Source organism: Monodelphis domestica, chromosome 1, assembly GCF_027887165.1.
Source record: "Monodelphis domestica isolate mMonDom1 chromosome 1, mMonDom1.pri, whole genome shotgun sequence".
Lineage (NCBI taxonomy): Eukaryota > Metazoa > Chordata > Mammalia > Didelphimorphia > Didelphidae > Monodelphis > Monodelphis domestica.
The window spans coordinates 275,358,650-275,381,640 of record NC_077227.1 but is presented as its reverse complement, the minus strand read 5'-3'; the positions used below and the strand labels follow the sequence as shown (position 1 = coordinate 275,381,640).

Here is a 22,991-nt window from a genome sequence, read left to right as displayed (position 1 = left end):
TATTCTCTTACACAGGTTTCAGGAAACCCTGTAAAGGTAATAATATTCATAGTAATAATGATGATAACAGTTGAAGGTTTATAAAGCATTTTATAAATATCTGATTTTGTCCTTATGACAACTGAGGGAAGTAAGTGCTCTTATTATCCCCATTTTACAGATGAGAAAACTGAGGTAGATAGTGGTTAAGTGACTCCTTAGATCACACAGTTAGCAAATAAGTGTCTAAGAGTAGATTTGACTTTCAGTCTTCCTGATTTCAAGCCCATCACTCTATCCATTGTACTGCAGGCAGAATAGTATTATTTTGACAAGGGGGAAAAATTGGATAGTTTAAAACTTTGTATCTTGAACACAGATTGGCTTGTCCAATGTTATATGGTACATTAATGGCCAAACTACAACTAGCATTCTATAGGGACAGTGTTCCTCAAGGTCTCTGAAGGACCCTTAGCAAATTCTCTTGGAGCTGGGGGAGATTTGTTTTTCGGATGCCACTGAGCAAGTTAGTTAATGAGAGAAAATATCTACCTCATAAGCAGAGCCCATCAGAGTACCATCTTAAAATAAATGCAATTTCAAATCCCAGTACCAACACACTTTTAAGTTCCTAAGTATTTTGCTCCTTAATTCAATTTCTAAAGCCTGCAAATCTTTATTCACTGTGGTGCTCTAGATGGAGCATTCTGCCTAGGGAGGTGATTAGTGAACATTTTGCTTTTCAGTTCTCCAAGTTTGCTATTGTTATTCTTAGCTAATCCTTATGTGTAGACTCAGAGAGGTGGGCTGGGCACTACTGCCACCTCACTTTATAGTAGAAGAGAAATATTTTGATAGGAGAGGAGTGACTTTGTCCAGGGCCACAGGAGTTATTAACAGAGCCCTACCAGTTTCCTGGGGTTTTTATTTTGTTACTTAGCTTGCTTAAAGAAAACCCTTTGAGAAATGGCCAGTTAGCTGCTAGCAACAAGGTCAGGGGATTCACGTGAAAATATTGGATGATCCAAGGAAGTGAAAAGGAAAGAATTTTGTGATGGAATTTTTCTTTCTTCCATGGCATGTTCTTTTTCTCAGGTGGTGTGGTTTTGAATGAGTTGGGTTTTTTTTTTTGAAAAGTCAAAAATGCTATCTTTCCTGACTTTGCTATTGAGAAAAGTGACAAAATCAGAGGAAAAATGACTATTAGGACAATTTTGTCTGATATAAGGAAGATACCTGGTAATATTATCTCCCTTCCTCCATTTCTAATCCTTTGCAACTAAACTGGATTTTTTAAGTTTTCACTTAGTGGGGACTATGCCATTATGTTCACCTTCATTGGATTATCCATATAGCTTATTTCAATCTGAATTTTCCTTTTCTTTGCTTCCTTCCTCCATCTCTTTCCCCTCTCCTCTCTGCTTCCTCAATTGGGTACTAGATGATGCAAGGCCAACTGGGCTGCCTGTATTAGTACCATCTGCTAGGTATCCAGTTTGTCAGGTCAGAGCCTGGTCTGTGGCCAGTGTTTTCATAGCATTGCTTTCTGTGTCCCTGCCCTCTGTGTGTCTGAGTGTAACACTGAACAGGTGCCTTGCCAGTGTGTCTGTTTCTCCTGATGCCACCCCCCTGGTCAGGCCCAGCTTTGCAGTCTTGCCAAGAAAAGATTGAATGGGAAGCAATAGGTTGGGGGAAGAATGCCTGCCCTTTGGGATCTCTCCTCTGTGGTATCATATCATCAAGAATGATCTGTCTGTAAGTAGCTCAAACACAATATGACCAAAACACCTTATTATTTTCCCTCCCCCCCAAACCAATCTGCTCTTTAAACTTCCCTATTTGTTTTCTTATTTCAATTTTAAAAATTATTTTTAGTTTTATTTTCAAATTCTTCCTCCTTCTACCCTTCCCCCATTCATTAAGAAGGCAAACATATTTCTGTATTAGTTATGTTAAAAAGAAAAAAGAAAAGAAAGATGGGAAAATATGTTTCAATTTGTATACTATCAGTTCTGTGTCTGCATCATCAATCCTTTGGCAATGTGGTTGATCATTGTATTGATCAGTTACTAAGTCTTTCACAGTTGATTATCTTCATAGTGAAAGCCAAGGTCATCCACTGCATCCCAGATCATTGCCAGTCATACTGACTTTTGTCGTGCCATTGAACTTCCATGACTCTGGAAGAAAGTAAAGTTGACAACTTGCACAACTCCGCCTCATGCAAATCTAATTCATGAGCAAATCAGGACATGTGATGTCACTGGTCCTCTTGGAAAATGAAGAATGAATAATGATCTTCACACTCTTCACACTGTTACTGTGTGGATTGTTCTCCTAATTTGACTCTCTTTGCTTTGCATCAATTCATGTCTTCTCAAGTTTTCCTAAACACACCCCCTTCATCATTTCTTATAGCATAATAATATTCCTTCTATTCATATAATGTAATTTGTTCAGCCATTCCTCAATTGATAGATAGGCATCCCCTCTTTTCCAATTCTTCACTACCACAAAAAGAATTGCCATAAATTCCTATTTCTTTTGAGGGTATTATGTACCTCCAAGTTACCCAAGTTCATATATCAAGGTCATTTTTGACCCTTTCCTCTCTCATTCCCCATATCTATTCAGTTGTCAAGTCTTGTCAGTTCTTCTCCCCCCCCCCCAATATTCTTGAAATCTGTCTCCTCTCTTATGTGATATTCTGGGCCAGGCCTTACTCAGACTAGTCCAGTGATTCAGATTTGGGATCAGAACACTTGTAGACTATAAAATACAATTAAAAATCACTTTAGTTATAGGATGATAAAATTATTTAAAGCAAACTCTTCTCAGACCAACAGAGAAAGAATCTGCCTGCCTCCTTTTCCACCCCAAAACTAAGTTGAAGGAGTCCAATGGTGGGTAATAATAGTCAAATCATATCATGTGTATTTCAGGGAAAGGTTTTGATGTTAGTACCGAAGGGCAGAAAAGATAATGCTGTAACCTCTTGTTCTGAGGAGGGGAAATAGCATCTATTGACTATGTTTTCTGCTTAAAGGTCATTTGATAATTTAAGTGTGATTTTATGAGATATTTTCCTTTGGTTATGAAGAGGTGAGGATAACAGAAGATGACTTATAGGATAACACTAGACTCTGGGTTAAATGGGTTAGGGAGAGGAAGCCATGGAAGAAGGAAAAGGGCTCAGAGAGCAGAAGTCAAGGGTGGCAAAAATGCCCCATAATTTGACCTAGGATCACTTTGGTTTTAGACAATGAAAGGAGCAGGGGGAGTGAGGTCAAGGACCTTTTATGCAAAAATACTAAAGAGGTTGGGTTTTTCCCACAAATCTAACCTCCTTTGTAGAGTAAAGACAAGTTTTTGGTGGGCATTAGTTTATTGAGGGATGTGGAGTGCATGAATCCAGGGAAGACCATATTAGAGAGCTTGGGATATGTGTGTAAGCAATGGTTTACTAGCATTTTGATTTTTCTTGGATACCGGAATGGGAGGGTAGAATCCTGAGAGATTTCGTTAAACTTTTTTTGGGGGATTTTATTTTCTGATAGAGGAAGGGACTAAATGGGCTACTGATTTTTTAAAAAGTCTTTCATAAGAGAGCTCCAAGAACATAGGATCCTTAAAAATCCACAAGACTGAAGGGTTTGGAGAGAGTAGTAACTATCTTTGCAAATACAGTTGTACTTGCTGTTCTACTGGTACAGGGGACCCACACAACCTTCCTTTTCTCCCCTTTTTCCTTCTCTTGGCCACCAATGATAGATTAAATATAGGTGATAGACTGCTGGACTCTAGGAACCAGGAGACCTGGATTCATATCCTCTCATGACTCTGCCGCTTACTAGCTGGTTGACTTTAGATAAAACAGTTATTTGGGCCTCAGTTTAGATTTTAATCATCTGGAAATTAGACTAGATAATCTCTAAAATCCTTTATACCTCTAACATAACACAATGTAGAGTAGATTTAGGCATTTATTAAGCAAGCACTAAGTGCTATAAATATAAGTAAAAAGAAAGACAATGCCTGCCCTTTAGGAGAAGATATCACATTGAAAGGAAATAAAAATTAGGGGTTGGGGGAGTGGGAAATAGGAAAATCTGTTGAGTCAGGATGAACTGAGCCAGAATAGTAGTTGACTTGGGTACTTCTCAAATGGAAGTTTCAGAGGGAAATTGGCCAATTGGAGTAAGAAAGAGACTACAAGATTGGAGACATTTCTAGCATTAAAATGTGGCTGGAATGGAGGTGGAAAAGTTCAGTCAAGGGGTAGTGGAGGGGCTAAACTTGGATTATAAATGAAAAGAATTCTGCATCTGAAGTTAGAGGAACTGGGTGGAATTAGACTAGCCTCTGAGTTCTTTACAACCTTAGGGCTATCATTCTATGATTCTGCTGCTCTACAGCAGTGGTGGCAAACAAATAGAAATGGGGGCCACTATATTGTCTTTAAGGATATCTTCAGGCTGCTGCATATTGACTTAGAAAACCACATATTAACATTATCTATGTTTTATTATATATTTTTAAATGTTAACCAATTACACATTTAATCTGGTTCTAGTCACACTCAGGAGAATTGCGAGCCACATGGGATAATGGACTGTGTGTTGGATACCTCTAACTCTACAGTCATAATTAGATTTTATCCCTATACTGATCTAGTGTGGTAACTGTATGTGCTCCTGGAGAGTTTAGCTGCCCTTGAGAGATGCTTTAAAATGAGAGGGAGGAAGGTTGGGGTGGGGGGGAGAGAGAGAGAGAGAGAGAGAGAGAGAGAGAGAGAGAGAGAGAGAGAGAGAGAGAGAGAGAGAGAGAGAGAGAGAGAGAGAGAGAGAAATATATCCTTTACAGTTTCACATTTTGATAAGTGATTTGGATGATGGAATAGAAAGCATTCTTATTAAGTCTGAAGAAGATTCCCTGATGGAAAAAGCTAACATTTAGAGGAACTTTTTAAAAATTAGAAATGACTCTTGAAAAAGTTGGAGAGAGGATCTCTGGTACAGGAGGGAGAGTGTTGGGTATGGATTTAATGTGCCTGAGTCTGAGTCTCACTTCTCTTATTTGCTGCCTGTGTGACCTTGGCCAAGTCAGTTAACATTTCTAGATTTCAGGGCATCTCATTTGTAATGTTAGGAATTTGGAATTATATAATCATTAAGGTTCTTCATAGCTTTAAATCTATGCCCCTCTGAACATAAGTAAGTAGGATGGAGTTCATTAGGGAAGTATGCCACAGCTAATGTACTTAGAGGAAAAAGACCAGAACAGAACAAAATTCATGTATCCAGGTTGGTTTTGGCCATTGTGCCCAGCTCTTGATGAGAAATGGGACCAGTGTTTCTAATCAGATGTCAATGTTTCTAATAAGATGTCAATGTTTCTAATCAGATGTATCAATGTTTCTAATCAGATGTATCAATGTTTCTAATCAGATGTATCAGATATCCCAGGGTCACATAGCTCGAAAGTATCTGAGGGCAGATTTGAACCCAGGACCTCCCATCTCTAGGCCTGGCTCTCAGTCTACTGAGCTAACTAGCTACCCCTAGTCTCACTTATTTTGAAGTATTTTGGGTGATATAAGTAGGGTTAGGAAATAGATTTGTGATTCACTGGCATAGAGAATTGGTAGAAAAACTAGCTGAGTTAAGTTTGGAGAGACTGCTCACCCAAGAGCTAGCCTGGTAGTGATTTTATCTTTTGGCAGCAACAATTCATTAAACTGTCTACTGATATACCAAGGGGTTACAATTTCCATTGATAAAGATTGTATACCAACTGATATGAAAGCACGAAATTTGTAAAATGTTGAAATAAGTAGAATAATTAAAATATTGTTCTCAATAGATGAATTCATTTGTAGCCATTAAATTCTTATACCACTTATACGGTACTTAATTTTAAAAAGTACAATATTAGGAATCAAAGACCTTGCTGAACTAACATTAGCTATTTTATTCATTTGTGACCTGCCTGCCTAGATTGTAAACATTTTGAAGGCAATGACTATATTATATTTATTAGCCTTTTGCAAAATGTTTTGTACATAGGTGTCTAATAAATTCTCTGTTTATACTCCATCAGTCAATCAATATTTAGTCCTACTGTGTGCTAGGCCCTTTGCTAAATTCTGGTGATACAAAAATTATGGAAAGGCAGTTCTTGCCCTCAAGTAGCTTATAGCTAACAAGGGAGACTCTATGCAAAGAAATATATAGAAAGTGAGCTATATTCAGGATAAATAGGAAATAATCTCAGAGGGAAAGGCTGGTATTAAGAGGTAATAGAGATGACTTCCTATAGAAATTGGGATTTTAGTTGTATCGTAAAGGAAACCAGGAGGTCAGTTGTTGGAGTTGAGGAGGGAGAGTGTTCCAGGCCAGAGAAATGCCCAGAGTTGAGAAAGGAAGTATCTTGCTTGTCAGTGTAACTGGACTGAAGAGTATTCGTAGTATTAGGAGTAAGATGTAGGAAAGCTGGAAAGATAGGAAGTGATGAGGTCGTAAAGGGCTTTGAATGCTGAGTGGAATATTCTGCATTTGTTTCTGGAGGAAATAAGAAGCTACTGGAGTTTATTGAGTAGGGAAGGTGATATGATCAGATCTGTACTTTGGTGGTTGAATGGAAGATGAAATGGAGAGGGGAGAGACCCAAGGTAGACTCACCAGCAAGCTATTACAGTAATCCAGGCATGAGGGGATGAGGGTCTGGACTAGAGGGGTGGCAGCGTTAAAGAAGGGGGTGTATTTGAGAGACAGGCACTGGCAAGAGGGGATATGAATGGGGATGGAGGGGCGAGAGATAGTGAAGAATTGAGGATAACTCCTAGCTTGTGAGTGTTGGGGACTGGGAGGATAATGCTGCCCTCACCAGCAACAGGGAAGATCAAGGGGAGGGTTTAGAAGGAAAGATAATGAGTTCTTCTTTGGACATACCAAGTTTAAGATGTCTACTGGACATCCAGTACGAAATGTCTGAAAGGCAGTTAGAGATGTGAGATTGGAGGTCAAAAAAAAGATTGGGGCAGAAAAGGTAAATTCGAGGATCGTCAGCATAGAGATAGTACTCATTAATCAATGATGATGAATATTTAAAATGTGTAATGATGTCACTGATAAAACAAAAACACTGTTAGGAATAGAACATTCAAGAACTGTGATGCAATGCTACGTAATTTAGTGTAGTGAGAAAAAAATGAACTCACAGTCAAGAGGAGTCTTGTGTTCAAGTCTTAATTCTTTGCACTTTTGCATCTGTTTCTTCATCTGTAGGATATGGATAACAATACTTCCATGACCTACTTCATGGAATTATTGGTAAGAAAAGCCTTTGTGAAGTTATAAGGTGTTATGACTGTTTGACCCAGGGAAAGTCGTAATGGCTCTCTCAGTTGAGTTTCTCCATCATTATCATTGACGCTTGAGAGAGAGAGATTAGGACTTTTAAGCTTCCAGTCTTCCAGTTCTTGATAGGTTTTTCCTAGTTTGCTAAATACTGAATGACCATTTTTCAGTCACTGGAAATCCCAAAGTGGGGGATCTTTGGAATAACAACACTTGGATTCTTCTAGTGTGAGAACTGTGACATGCTCTACATATTAGTCCTTGTTTGTGTAGAATTTAAGGTCCTTTAATGTTTTAATGTTTTTTGTATAGTCAGAATTTGACTTTATGTAGTGTTTTCTTCAGGAGGGGGAACCGCAGGCAGAATAGTGAACTCTGTTTAAAGGCTTGATGCTCTCTGGTGAAACTCTAGGACCATTTCCTGGTATCTTTGTCAAATGGGCTGTCAACCTAATAATGACCAGGATTGGGGCTGCTTAGCTTGTGAAAACCGAGGAAATCACAGGTGCGTGAGGTGACATCAACACACAAATAAAGCATCTTTTACAAGTGCTAAGTAATAACTTTAGAGGTGCTGAGGGTGATAGGTAGGTCCTCCATTAATACAAAAGAGGAATGGAAGCTTGCTAACTGGTATCTTTGGATGAGGAAGAACCCTGCTCCCTGTTCTATGATCAGATTATTCATACAGGCTCTTTTTTTCTGCTTTGCCTGGAAAGGCATGAGTTTTTGTTGCATTCTTTCCTGGTGGAGCAAACATATATATTTTTTAATTTTTAAAAATTTTATTCTTAAGTCTTTACTGTGTATTGACATAAAAGAGTAGTAAGGACTAGGCAATGAGGGTTATATGACTTGCCAGGGTCACATAGCTAGGAAGTATCTGAGGCCAGATTAGAACCCAGAACCTCGTGCCTCTATCCCTGGCTCTTCATCCACTGACCTACCTAGCTGCCCTTGTTTAGTACACTTTTAGAGTAGATATACCAATAGATTCCCAAGTTGCCTGTTCACAGGTATGGCTTCCCTGTTGTCATAACTTCTGAGCAGGCAAGAAACCAGCTAATTAGAAATTAATTTTCCATTTAACTGTTAAACTTTATTAAAACTGCAGTGCTAGCCATAAAGGGAGGTTTTGATTCACTCCCAATAAATGTTTAGTAAGTACTTTATCTGCAAAACATTGTGTTGGGTGTTAGTGACACAAAGATGAAAAGAAAATAAATCTTACCTTCCTGGAGCTTCCATTCTGCTGAGGATGATACAACATAACACACACAAATGAAACCAAAATATTTACAAAGCAATTTCAAGAAGAAGAGTGCTAATAACTGGGAGGAATCAGGAAAAGCCTAGTGATGATAGGATCACCTGTGCTGCCCTTTGATGAAAATGAGAGAATCTAATGTGAGGAGAGAGTGCATTCAAGATGTTCAAGAGGGGACAACAGGGTAGCTCAGTGGATTGAGAATTAGGACTAGAGATGGGAGGTCCTGGGTTCAAATCTGGCCACAGACACTTCCCAGCTGTGTGACCCTGGGCAAGTCACTTAACCCCCATTGCCTAACCCTTACCACTCTTCTGCCTTGGAGCCAATATGCAGTATTAATTTCAAAACGGAAGGTGAGGGTTAAAAAAAAAAAAAAGATGTTCATGAAAAGGACCTTTGTTGGGAGATGGAACAGTATATTGGGTGTAGCCAGTAGTCCTGTTTGATTAGAACAGAATTCACAAAATGGCATAAAATGGAATAAAACTGGGAAAAGAGTTAGGCTAAATTGTTGTAGGTTTTTAAATGTGAGGCTGAGGAATGTGTCTTATCCTAAACGCAAAAGGGAGGCATTGAAAGTTAGTTTCATAGTTGTAGACCTAGAAGCCTCATGGAAAGCTCGAAGAGTCCTCAAAGGCCATCTATAGTTTAATGTTCTCATTTTACAAATGAGGAAACTGAGGCCCAGGGAAATTAAGTGACTTGTCCAAGGTCAGAGGCAGGATTTGAATGCAGGTCCTTTGACTTCACAGCCAGTGTCCTTTGCTCTGTGGCACACTGTTTTCCACAGCTACATATGTTGGGCAAGGTTTCTAATAACCTTTTGGCCTTGGTTCTCACATTGAGATCAGGCTTCTCCGTGTTGAGAGTAGGGAATTCCAGTCATCCTTATGAATTGTAATCAAGTTACCACAACTCAGGAGTTCTCTGTTTTCACTTTGATCACAAAAGTTGATACGTGCAAGTTAGCTTGCGTTTCTGTAGGCATTTGGCATTTCGCATGACACTAGGGGACTTGATAGCTGTGGTTTTCAATCTTTTTTCTTTTTTTGAAGTAGGCAGTCCTTAGAAAATTTCTCCAACCATCACAGGCTGTTTATTTATGTCCAAAAAAAGTGATGGATAAAAAAAAATCACATTAACATTGTATGTGTGGGGAAACTTGTCATCATGATATATTTAATGAGATGGCATCTGTATTTTTAAAAAATAGAAATGATCCAAAAATAATTTTGTTAGCTCATAAATGAATACAGTAAAATTCTAGCACATGACATAGATTCTGGTATATTTGTGCATCAAATCATCCCCCCCCAACATTATTATATATAGTATAACCCATTTGTTTTTACTGTATCTATATAATTTGATACCAGTGTCATAGAGGGAATCCAATGATTTTCAGATATTTATTCGTTCCTTGTAGAAACATCAGAACTCTCTGAACTTCACATTTGAAAGTAGTAACTAGGTGGTTCAGTGGATAGAGCTCTGGGTCTGGAGTCAGAAAGTCCTGAGTTCAACCAACACTGGTCAAGTCACTTAATCCAAACCCTCTTTGCCTCAATTTCCTCATCTGTAAAATGAGCTGCAGAAGGAAATGGCAAACCACCCCAGTATTTTTGCCAAAGAAAACTCCCAATGGAGTCCTGAACAATTAGATATGACTGAAACAATTGAGCAGCAACAGCAAAAGTTTGAAAATGCTATGACCTTTTGTGGGCAGCAATTTGTTTTGTCCTCATGATTTTCTGCACTATGTGAAGTTGCAGTTAGGGTTAAGGGATTGGCTAAAGGGGAGTCCAGAACCATAGCTTTTTGTGTTTAAATTCCCAAAATTGTACAGCCTTGCTATTGTGTCACTGGTGGGGAGTGGAGTGGAAAGGACAGAGACAGGAGCACGTGTTTTGTGTGTATGTATGTGTGCGTGTGCAGTGGTACATGTTATGTGACCACTTATATGGATTTGCCTAGCCTAGTTTGCTTGATGAGTTAAGCAGCTGCCTCTGTTCAGGGTAATTCCGCCTAACACTTGTTAAGTGGATATTTCTGATAAGAGTATTCATATGCAGTTGGGTGTAGCCAGCTGTATAGAGTACAAAGAGATAAATGGGGGGAGGGGGGAGCAGAGCAGTTCTGCCAAACTAAGATAATGGGGTCATGAAGGAGAAGCCTATGATAGTTGAAAGTTCTCAGCCAGGTCTGTGAAATGGATTAATTTGTACCTTTTAAAATTAGTGTATCTTTTGTATTCTAATGAAGAATTCTCTCTCTCTCTCTCTCTCTCTCTCTCTCTCTCTCTCTCTCTCTCTCTCTCTCTCTCTCTCTCTTTCTCTCCCTCTCTCTCTCTATCTCTCCCTCTCTCTCCTTCCCTCCCTCCCTCCCCTTCCTTCCTCCCTGCCTCCCTTTTTCTTTCTTGTCTTCCTTCCTTCCTTCCTTCCTTCCTTCCTTCCTTCCTTCCTTCCTTCCTTCCTTCCTTCCTTCCTTCCTTCCTTCCTTCCTTCCTTCCTTCCTTCCTTCCTTCCTTCCTTCCTTTCTTTCTTTCTTTCTTTCTTTCTTTCTTTCTTTCTTCCTTTCTTCCTTTCTTCCTTTCTTCCTTTCTTCCTTTCTTCCTTTCTTCCTTCCTTCCTTCCTTCCTTCCTTCCTTCCTTCCTTCCTTCCTTCCTTCCTTCCTTCCTTCCTTCCTTCCTTTCTTTCTTTCTTTCTTTCTTTCTTTCTTTCTTTCTTTCTTTCTTTCTTTCTTTCTTTCTTTCTTTCTTTCTTTCTTTCTTTCTTTCTTTCTTTCTTTCTTTCTTTCTTTCTTTCTTTCTTTCCCTTTCTTTCTTTCCCTTTCTTTCCCTTTCTTTCCCTTTCTTTCCCTTTCTTTTTCCATTCCCTCTTCTCTCTCTCTCTCTCCCTCCCTCCCTCCCTTCCTTTCTTTCTCCCTCCCTCCTCTCTTCCCTTCTCTCCTCTCTCTTTATCTTTTTTTCTTCCTTACCTTCTGTCTTAGAATCATCAATACTAAGTATCAGTTCCAAGGCAGAAGAGCAGTAAGAACTAAGCAAAAGGGGCTAAGTAACTTGTCCAAGGTCACATAGCAAGGAAATGTCTGAGGTTCTCATTTCTAGCCCTGGCTCTCCATCTAAGCCATCTGACTTGCAGCATCATGTCTCTTAAAGAGAGTAAGTATTGTCCAGTGTTTATGCTAGTTTCTTGAGGACATTTTTTTTTGTCTTTTGTCTAGCACCATACAATATAGTTAGAACTTAATGAATAGGTGTCAATAAGAGAAACAAACTGGAGAATCAGGAGTCTTATTTCTGGGTTGACCCAGTGCCTTAAATGATACTTGAGAATTTAATTTTCCTTTCAATCCCTAAAATTACGTTTGTAGTCATAGACAAAGAAGAGACCAGAAGTCTACCCAATATAGATGGAGTTGGATTAGGTTAGAATCTTGTAAATATAGTCTTGGTTTATTTTAGAAATTAGCATTTTTTGCATATGTGGATAAATTAGAGGAAAGTACCTATGACACATAGGAGGACTAAATAAAAGGATGACAGGTAGTGTTCCCCATTAAAGATCTTCTTAAACATTAATCTGAATCAATGAACTGTTGTAATATTGCAGTTTAGTGCTGAGAGAGAAATTAATTCAAAAGTTATATGGTCATATCTCATTTAACTGAAATAATGGAAGAGAGAAGTTTGTACATTTAAATGACAAAAAAGATAGCCCACAAATGTTTTCTTTTGGATTCTAGTCAGGCACACCATTCCCCATATTGTATCTGACCCCAAATCTTCTAATCTTCCCATAGATTATTAACCTATTGTGATTTAGAGTCCAGCAGCCTGGATGGCAGTGAATTGAATTGTTTAATGAGGAATGGCTATAGTACAAAGTAGATGGATAATTTACCTACAGAGAGTGAAGAGTTAATTGCACAAGAAAAACAAAATGTTGGTTTTTCCTTTCTACCTTCCTTACAGTGGGATTCTAGTGTTATCTTAAATATCTTAGACATAGCTGTTCTTCACTCATTGTAGCTATGACCCTTCAGATAAAGTTTTGAGGCTTAGATGGACTTCATTATTGTAAGAACTCATAGTATATTGATTTGATTATAGAACACTAATTGGATGGGGTGGCTGGAAGTGGTAGTGGCTTAGAGAACCAGTTTTCAGACCAGGCTATAACTAGGGTGAAGCAACTGGGTCTCTGCATCTTGGATGTTGGAATTTTGAAGCTGATAGCACTTTCAGCCAGACCCCTGATCTCAGGAGCAATAACTTACCTTAATACCTAATCAAGAATAATTATTTAAAATTGGATACTATACCCAAAAGAACTGTACACAGTAACAACAATATTGTGGGATGATCAACTGTGAAAGACTTGGCTACTCTCTGCAATGTAATGATCCAGGACAATTCTGAGGGATCTATAAGAAAGAAGGCTAACCACCTCCAGAGAAAGAACTGATGGTGTTGGAATGCAGATCAAAGCATATTATTTTTCTCTTTAGTTTATTTGGGTTTTTATTTTGGAGTTTTGGTTTTATATGAGTATTCTCTTAGATTGCCTTAGTGGCTCTAAGCAGTGTTTTCTATAGGACAATAAATCACGTCAGCATGTCAACATATGACCCAATACTGTATGTTCTTCTCATAGAACTCCTTCTTGCTTCAGTAATTTTCTTGGCAGGACATCTAGTATTTGGGGAGGGGGAAAAGTTTGCTTTTCTCATGCTGGAGAGCAGACTATGTGTCTGGTGATTCCTAGCTGATGGCTCTGATTTTATTGGGACCTACTTTCATTACTGGGGGCTACAGTTTTAGATGAATATTCACTTAGAACAAAGAACAATATAGAGATAGGTTTTACATGATGATCAAATTGCTTACCATCTCCAGGAAGGGGCAGAGAAAGGAGGGAGGGAGACAATTTGGGTTATATAACTTCAGAAAACTTATGTGGAAAACTATTATTACATGTAATTGTTAAAATATCTTAAAAAGATAAAACTGGGTGTCACCAGGTGCTAGCTTTCAGTCCTCCAGTGGTTATTACCCAGGTAAGCTGCACATCATACCTAACTCTGCTGTTTCCCTGGCTTCTTACAACTTAATTTGTCTTAAGTTTTTACTGCTTGCCTCAAATGCAAAATGTACTAGTTATAGCTCTGTTACAGAAGCAGGGCGTAAATACTGAGTTCATCATGGGAAGTAGTACTGGTGAGCAGGAAAGGCGATCAAAGGATCTCTTAAATGTTGCTTTCCCTGTAACTTCAGAAACTGCCAAATAGCTCTTGTGGTATGTGTGGCTGAAACCCACAAGGTTAGCATTTACATAGTCCAGCAAGCATGCCGAGCCATCAGTGTCCAAAATTCTCAGGATGACCTGCAGATCTGATGGCATTTGTCCGGAGGGGAGAAGCCACTTTGGAGCAAACCTTTAAGTAGTACTCACTGCTAACAGGATATTCCCCCACTGCCTTTTTTTCTAATAGTAAGAGTTATGGACAAAAGAGCTGAGGGAACTTTTGGGAGAGAAAAAGTAGATTTTTGCTGATTAAAAATATTAAATTTTAACAAAAAAGCAAATAAAAAGGAAGAGGTGACTGCAGCCCAAGTAAGAATGAGAAAAGTAGAGTGATTTTTATGTTCTGTAAAGGATTGAGATAAAAGTTCAAACATTTAATTCCAAATGGAATGAAATACATTTTTCCTTCTCCTTTGGGAGTGAGGAAGGGAATAGAAGCACCATCTTTTTGCAAAACTGTAACAACAATATTATTATATAAAGTATATGTTTGAGCACCATAGAGAACTTGATGTCATGGAACCTTGGATATAGAATTGAAATGGACCTCAGAGACCAAATGTTTGGTAATGCTTACAATTAACTTAAAGGACTTTCTTTTCTTTCTAATAAACTAGAACTCCAAAGGGAAAAGTAGGTAATGTGTGGAGAGATCCTTGTTAGGAATTTACATATTGAAAATGATAATTTTTTTTTATTTTCAAAAGCTAGCATTTTTATACCCATTTCAAAGATATCAAAGGGACTTGAGCCAAAGGAGAATAGTCTTGATTTGGTATTGACTCTGGGGTTTCTGAACAACAAAGTCAGAAGGACACTTTGTCCTATGAAGTGTCTAGTGGCTCCAGAGTATGCTGATAACAATTCTGGTCTCATCCTGATCAACAATTTGCTGCTACATCTTTCTGGGCAGACTATTCTTTGGTTTGCTGAATGAAAGAAGGGCTATTATTATCATTACCTGGGAAAAGCCGAGCATTTTAATGAATTTGGATTGCTGGGGGCAGTAAGATGGCTCGGTGGATTAAGAACCAGACCCAGAGCTCCGATTCAAATCTGACCTCAGAGACTTTCTAGCTGTGTGACCCTGGACAAATCACTTAACCACCATTGCCTAGATCTTTCAGCTCTTTGGCCTTGGAATCAATACATAGTGTTGATTAGAAAATGGGAGGTAAGAGTTTTAGAGAAAATAAAAATTTGGATTGCTTATTGACATTTTTAGTTTTGTTTGTTTAGCTATAAACATTCACTTCTCTATATCTTTATTTTTTAAATATATGATTTGAAAGAACGACAAGAGAGGGCAGCTAGGTGGCTCCATGATTCTAAGAAAGAAAAGAGCTTTTTTAAAAAAGAAAGAAAGAATGGAAAGAGTTCTTTCTCTGCTCTGCCCAATTTCCTCTTCTATCACAGGGAATAAGATTTTCAAACTCTTACCTTTGGTCTTGGTATTCATTCTCAGAGTGGCAAGGGCCAGACAATTGGGGTTAAATGACTTGCCTAGGATATCTAAGGCCAGATTAAAAAACCAGGTCCACCTGATTCCAGGTCTGGCACTCTATCCACAAGCCATTTAGCTGCCCCTCTGTATCTTTCAAATGACCCATACTGACATGTTCCACATGCCCTCCAGCCTCACACACTTACATTCACTCACTTATTTTTCCTCCCATGATGGCTAACAGAATAGTAGGTTTTTGGCAATTGTAGGGTTATTTGGAATCAATTTCTTTAAGAAAGGAATATAGTAATAGTTACTATAGGCAGCTCATCCTAATTAGAGTAAGAAGTTCACAAATTCTAAGGCTGGACAGTTCTGAGTAGTTTACTTGCAGTTTTCAGAACTAATGCCAGTCTTTTCCAGACTGCATTTGAATGATAACATTTGCCGCGTTATTTAACGGACAGAGTAAGAGTGTTATCAAGTTGCTGCACCTTGGAAAATCCTCTTCCAGGAACCCTATTTCAAGTCCAGTCACTGGCAGTCTTTTTCCATAGAGAAGTCACTTAACTTCTTTGGGCTTTAGTTTCCACGTTTCTTCAGTGAGAAATGGGGACTATATAATCTCAGATTAGGTCCCTTCCAGTTCTAACATTCTATATTCTAAGTATAAAAGTACTGAGCTAAAGAGAGTTCATAGGAAAAAGTCGAGAATGAGAAATCTTTGTCTTAACTTAGTCATTGGCCTTTCTTTGATAAAGTTATCCTATCTATGGCATGCTTGCATCTTCATCTGTAATATGAAGATATATCTTTTTATTGAAAAAGTGCTTTGAGATGTTCAGGGAAAAGGTAGATTTGGGATGCATGTTTAGTGTCTTGGCTTACTTGTACTTCTAAAACTCAGAGCGTGGGTTAACTGTGCCTTTAGAATGTCTCATCTGTCTTTTAATTTGGATCATCTTTCTTTCCTGTTACATTTATTTTTTTTTCTGCCTGATACAGCAGTGCATTATTTGTACTTATTATAGGTTTTCATGGATGATTTAAAAACTGCTTTTAAGTATCCAATTCTTTGAGTCTTTTCTGTCCCACTTATAAAAAAAGATTTGTAAGTAATGATAATAATGACTGACAATTGTAATTCATATGTTGCTTTAAAGTTTATGAAGTGCTTTAGATCTTTTGGGAACTCATCTGAGCTTTTTAACAACTATATACATGGCAGGTACTATAGATGTTATCCTCACTTTACAGTTGTGGAAACTGAGGCTCAACAGTTAAATGGATTGTCCATGGTCATGGAACTTGTAGGGAGGAATGATTTGGCTAGGGGGCAGTTCAAATCTTACTCACTGTTGTGAAGAGAGCAGAGCAAGAGTTCTTTCCATTCTTTCAAACTTCATACTTGATTGTAAGGTTCTCATAGGAAGGGTCTGTATCTTATGCTTTATATATTCAACAAATAATAAATGGCAGAGGAGAGAAGTTTTTCCATCCTACTAGTGTTATTTCTTCTTTGGAAAAAGACACAAGTTAACTTCCCTCCCCTCCCTTCATTTTTCAGAACTTTGTTCCATGTCAGTCACCCTTGATCTGTAACAGGGGTACTCCTTGGAGAGGCCAAAGATTTTTCTTTCATTAACTGGACCCTCCTTTTTTCTGACATATATCAGGTTCTCTTGTTTTCCCTCCAAAATCTTGGGTATCTACCCAAAGTTAATAGTTGTGGGTATGTGACCATGTTTTGTTCAGGATACCCTGTATCAATTTCCCAAAGTATTTAAAAAGTGTTTCAAAAATAAACTTTTATACTTTGAAACTCAAATTTTATTCCTTTTTATATTTTCCAGAAGCATTCCTCTAGGTAGGTTTTTTTTTTCCTTTTAAACATTCAGTGTCTTACATGTGGATCAAGATGGAACTGTTGATGGAACTCTATTTGGCTTCCTTCTGAAAAGGGTTTCCTAACCCAGGGTCTACTGTTGTAAGGATAGATTTCAGGAGATTTGTGAACTTGGATGGAGAAAGCATTACATTTTAATTTTCACTATCCCCTAACTGAAATTTAGTATTTCCTCCAGTTACTTGAAAATATTATTATTTTTAACCCTTACCCTCTGACTTAATATCATTCTAAGACAGGAGAATGGCAAGGGTTAGACAATTGAGGTTAAGTGACTTGCCTAGGGTCACACAGCTAGGAATGAAAACAGTATTCTGAGAAGGGGTCCATAAGTTTCACCAGATTGCCAAAGGGGTCTCTGAATCAAAAAAAAAAAATAGCTCCTATTCTGAAGGAACCTCAGCTAATTATGAAAACTCTTTTAGTCCTTAGGTATATTTGACTGGCTAGAAGGGAAAGAGATGAATGATGTCCTCTTGGAAGGGACAGTAGAACTCCCAGACAAAGTTGAATTTTTTTTTCCTCAGAGAATTCAGTGACGATCTCTGCAGCCATTATAGAGAAGTGCTTAATTCATGTTCTCATATTTACCAGATGCCAGTGTGTGTTTGACAAATCATTCAAGATTCTTATTTGAAAGACTGGAAATGTGGCTGAGTGATGCAAACATATGCTATGTTGATCACTCAGCCTCAGGAAGCCGGAAATCTAGATTTTCATGTTGGCTTGCTCCTCCTTGTCATGCTGTGACCTTGGGCAGGTCATTCTCTCCAACCTGATGCCTTATTTCTCCACATTGCAAGGCAAGGGCAAAAGTTTTCTCACCATACTGTCTAGTGGGCAAATGCAAAACTATATGTAGAGTAGATATTTGCCTACCTTGCATGATTTGAAGTCTCTTTGACCCCAAATCTATTCCCCTATGGCCTGAAATCATCCCCATCAGTGTCACTTCTTTGTGTTATGGTGCTGTATTTCCAAAAGTCATTGTTAAAATGTACATGATACGTGGGAGGAATGAAATTAGCACCCACTTGTGCATGTTCACGTGGATCATTGAGGTCCCATGTTGAATAAATTTAGTTTTGGGGCAGGGGCAGGCAGAGAAGGGCAGAAAAATGTCAAACATTACTTGGGGGGCATATTCTGGGAATATTTTAATGAGGGACAATGGCCATGGGGAAGGAGGTGGTAAGTAGTGGGAGGTAGCAGGAGGTGTGGGGGTGTTGGAGAAATATGTGAGAGGGTATTAATAACAATGGAGGTTGCCAAATGGGGAAATGAGCACCCACTTTCCAGTTTTTCCTCTTCTGAGGGACAGAACCACAAACTTATGAATATAATACTGAGATTTACTCTGTGTGTGTGTGAAAGAGGGAGGGAGGAGAGAGAGAGAGAGAGAGAGAGAGAGAGAGAGAGAGAGAGAGAGAGAGAGAGCTAGATGGTGAAGGGGATAGAGTGCCAGATTAATCAGGAAGATCTTGAGTTCAAATCCTATTTCAGACAATTAGGAGCTCTGGTCAAATCATCAAACCTATGTCAGCCTGAGTTTCTTCATCTATAAAATGGTGATAATAATTAGCACTTACCTTACAGAATTGTTGTGAGGCTCAAATGTGATAACATGGAAGCATGTTCCATGTAAACATATATAAAGCATGTTGCAAACTGAAGATGGTGATGATGTAAAGAGCAACATATCTCTGCTAAAGCCTGGGTAGTAGGAAGAGAGCCAAATAAGTCAGCAGTTAGTGGTTCCTCCATCAGCAAAGCCTAGGGAAACTTGCATAGCCCAACAGACTCTATGCAGACATGGAGAATTCATACAGCAGGTATTGGCTCTGTGCCCAGAGATGAAAATGCTGCCCTTGCTTTGCTCATAGGTAGGAGCTGTTCCTTTGAATGCAACTTCCTATTATATCTCCTGGGAAAGGCTCCCCAAGGCAAACATAGGTCTCCTGGACTAAGAAGGGAAAAATTCTCTAGTAGATAGCTTTCATGTGTGTGTGTGTGTGTGTCCTTGTGGGCCAGAGACATTTAAAATTTTAATTTTAAATAATTCATTTTGAAAGCCTTAACATGAATGAATAAATAAACCGGCACCCCTACCTTATGTATTATTCATTTGCCAGACTTTTAATAGTCCTTTTCATTTGAGAAGCGAGGACTTTGTGATGAGAAAGCAGAGGAAGGCAGGAGTGGAGGGTTCTATAGTTGGGTGTAGGTACGTGCTTCCCTATAACAGAGGCTGGTGGTGGATTTTGTTTTCTAAGAAGGAGGAAAAGGGAAACCCTGGCTGAGATCCAGGGCCTTTCTATGCCTGGATTCGTTTTTTTGATTCCCCTACCAGTAGGGTTAATGATACCAAATCTGGATTTCCCTGTCCATTTCCCCTCAGCCCAGGTTATTTGCTCCTTTCCCCCTACCTCCTGGGAGGAAATATTATGGTTTTTACCCAGAGTGGGATTTGTGGAACCTCTAGTGCTACTCACCATTCATGCCAGTGTAAGCCAGAGTAGGAATGGAAGGAGTACAATGGCTACAAAATGCCCAGCCAAATAACCTGTACATTGCCCTCATGGGTCAGAACTTCAGCTTGCTTATCACCTTACCTGAGGGATGAATGCTCATAAGGAAAGTGGTTTCCCAAAGTTCTTTGTCACCGCTTCTCTTTTACTTAAGAGGAAACGAACTCTTACTTTTCAGCCTCCTCCTCTTCTAGCAAGAGTCAACAATCTATTGAATTGATTTGAGTTCTAGGGGCAGATTTACTATGAGTCTGGCATGGTGCTGATGGGGGGCACAAAGAAAAAAAAAAGAAACTCTTCATGCCCTCAATGAAGTTATATTCTATCCTGGGAGATACGTACACATATAAGCACATGCCAAATAAATACAAGATAATTTTGGAAGAGAGACACTAGCATCTAGGGGAATAAGGAAAGATTTTTTCCTAGTGCTTGAGCTGGACTTTGAAGGAAAACAAGAAATTCTATGTAGCAAAGGTGAGGAAGGGAAAGACAGACACCAGGGAAGGAGTAACTCATATAATCATAAAGTACTTACTATGTATTAGGCACTAAAGTACTAAGTACTTGAAAATTATTCTCTCTCAAATCTAGTCCCAGACACATCCTGGCTATGTGACCCTGAGCAAGTCACTTAACCCCCATTGCCTAGCCCTTCCTGTTCGTCTGCCTTAGAACCAATACACAGTTTTGATTCTAAGAGAGAGGTAAGGGTTTAAAAAAAATCAATAACTAAAATTATTATCTCATTTGATCTTCCCAACAATTCTAGGTGGTAGATTCTATTATTATCCCCATTTTACTGATGAGGAAACTAGGGTCATTCAACTAGTATCTGAGGTCGGTTTTGAACTCAGGTCTTCATGACTGCAGGCTTTTCACTTTCTCTACTGTGCCACTTACCTGCCCCGGAAGCTCAGAGAATGGAGTTGGAATGATGAATGTGAGGAATAGCAAGAAGGCCAGTTTCCAAGGTCCTGGGAGTATGTGAGAGTTCTGCGTAACTAAACAGTAAAGGTAGGTTGGGGGCCAGGTTGTGGGGGCTTTGAATGGCAAACAAAGGAATTTGGATTTGCTCCTATATAAATAGTGAGCCACTGAGGTTGAACAGGAGGGCACATGATCAGTTCTATGCTTGAGAAATATCATTGGTAGTTGTGTGGAGCATGGTTTGGAAGGAAGAGGAAGAACAGGAAGAATTGTTAATGCTTTGAGGTGAACATGAAGGCATTAGGATATGGTTGTAGGGCTTCTGGGGAGGACAGAGGTCAATCCAAAAAGCCACAGTCATTATTTATCATTGGCGAGCATTGGATGTACAATGAACTTTGTAACCCATTTTAATTGACAAGTAAAATAGGGGTCAGAACTCATAGCTTCCAAATGATTTTCCAGTCCTTAGTCCATTACTACATTTTCTTTGAAGGAGATTTTTTTTTAGGGTCTGGTTTTGCCCAAGAATGGATGAACCTGTTCACTTGTGGATATATAAACAATCTACTCTGTCATAAACTCCTGATTTCTCTAGTTCAGTTCTGAGTTACTAAGGTAGGGGGTATAGGACACCCCCATCAGAATATGTAACTTCAAGTATACAGGATGAGAAATATTTCGTAGCATAATCAGTCCAAGATATTCCTTATAGACTTTTGCTTTTTTCCTCTCAAGTCGACCTTAGGTTCTCTTGGTCTTCTTCCCCTTTCCTGTACTCATAGAGCCATTCTCCCAAAGGAAGGGAGATTATGACTGTGTCCCTCAGGGTCCTACGAGTAACCTTGAGAGACAGAGGCTTCTAATGCTATGATTCCCAACCCCCTTCTTCCCAACACATTTACATTAGTGGGGTAATGAAGAGCAGGAAGGAAAGGGACCACAGGCAACTTGAGAAGGAAGGAACCAGAAGGAGTGAGGTACTTGGTTTAGGATTATGCTTTTTATAGGACTATGATGCCTTTGACAGCTTTATAAATACATGTGTCTAGGTCAGAGGGGAATTAGGGTGGCTCATCTCCCATATCCAATCAGATTTTTGTCTCTCTACCATCTCTTATCTTCTGGCCACTTACATAGTCATAATTCTAATTTAAATTCTTATCACCTCTTTCATTTGAATTATATCAATGGGTTACTAATTCATCTTCCTGATTCTAGTCTCTTCTTTTTCCAATCCATGTTCACATAGATACCAGATTAACAATCTTGAAATGCAATTTGGAGTATGTCTACTGTCCTACCCCCAAATACTCTGTGACTCCCTATTGCCTTCAGTATAAAAAAAAACCACTCCTAAGCCTTGATATTTAAATCCCTCTACAGTCTGGCCCCCATCTCTCTTTTTAGACTCATTTTATGTAGATTGTCCCCAAAGTCTTAGCGTAGTTTTGAGCTTTAAAAGCTTAAAAGTTCTCTTTACACACTCTCGGTCTCAGCCAGATTGGCTCACTTGAAGTTTTTCCCACTTGACCTTCCATCTTCCATTCATGTGTTTGTTCTGGAGAGGTTATCCCTCATGCCCAGAATGCTACCTTTGTTTAAAGTTTGGCTCATGTCACCTTCTCCTCTGAGCCTTTCTGAATTCGCCTCTAGAATTATCTCCCATCCTCTAGTTAACTGGTATTTCTTTACTTGTATCCATGTTGTGGGGCAGCTAAGTGGTACAATACATAAAGCATTGTGCTTGGAATCAGGAAGGCTTATCTTGAGTTCAAATCCAGTTTTAGACACTTAGCAGCAGTGTGACCCTGGGGCAAGACAGTTAACCATATATACCTCAGTTCCTCATCAGTTTATCTGTCTGATTTAGGGATAAGGTAAGAATTCATGACATAAAAAAAACATTACAAAAATGAAACACATAATTTTGATTACATTAAATTTAAAAGGTTTTATACAAATAAAACCAACGCAACCAAGATTGAAAGGGAAGCAAAAAATTTGGAAAACATTTTTATAGTAAGGGTATCTGACAAAGTCAGGCATGACTGAGATGATTCAACAACAACAACATACATGTTGTATTCCCTTAGTAAAATATAGGCATCTTGAGGGCAGAAACTGTTTTGTATCTTCAAGCCTAGCATGGCTTACCACACAGGAGGTAATTCAATTAAATAAATATTAAGTGCCTTTATTTGCTAGGCAATGTTTTAAGTGCTAGGGATACAAATAAGAAAAAGATCTAGTCTCTGCCTTGAAGGAA

The 22,991-nt window shown here is 38.8% G+C and overlaps 1 protein-coding gene across 4 annotated transcripts in view; it reads left to right on the top strand.

Annotated features, from left to right (window-relative positions):
* SPTB (spectrin beta, erythrocytic) overlaps positions 1-22,991 on the top strand; it is a 183,302-nt gene that overhangs the window by 20,212 nt on the left and 140,099 nt on the right. Inside the window, exon 1 of one of the 4 annotated variants that reach the window (XM_056810896.1) lies at positions 14,676-15,088. The exons of the other annotated variants lie outside the window; for them this stretch is intronic. The gene's annotated coding sequence lies outside the window, so the exon portion shown is untranslated. Of the gene's footprint in view, positions 1-14,675; positions 15,089-22,991 lie in introns of those variants that run through there. 4 annotated transcript variants of the gene reach the window in all.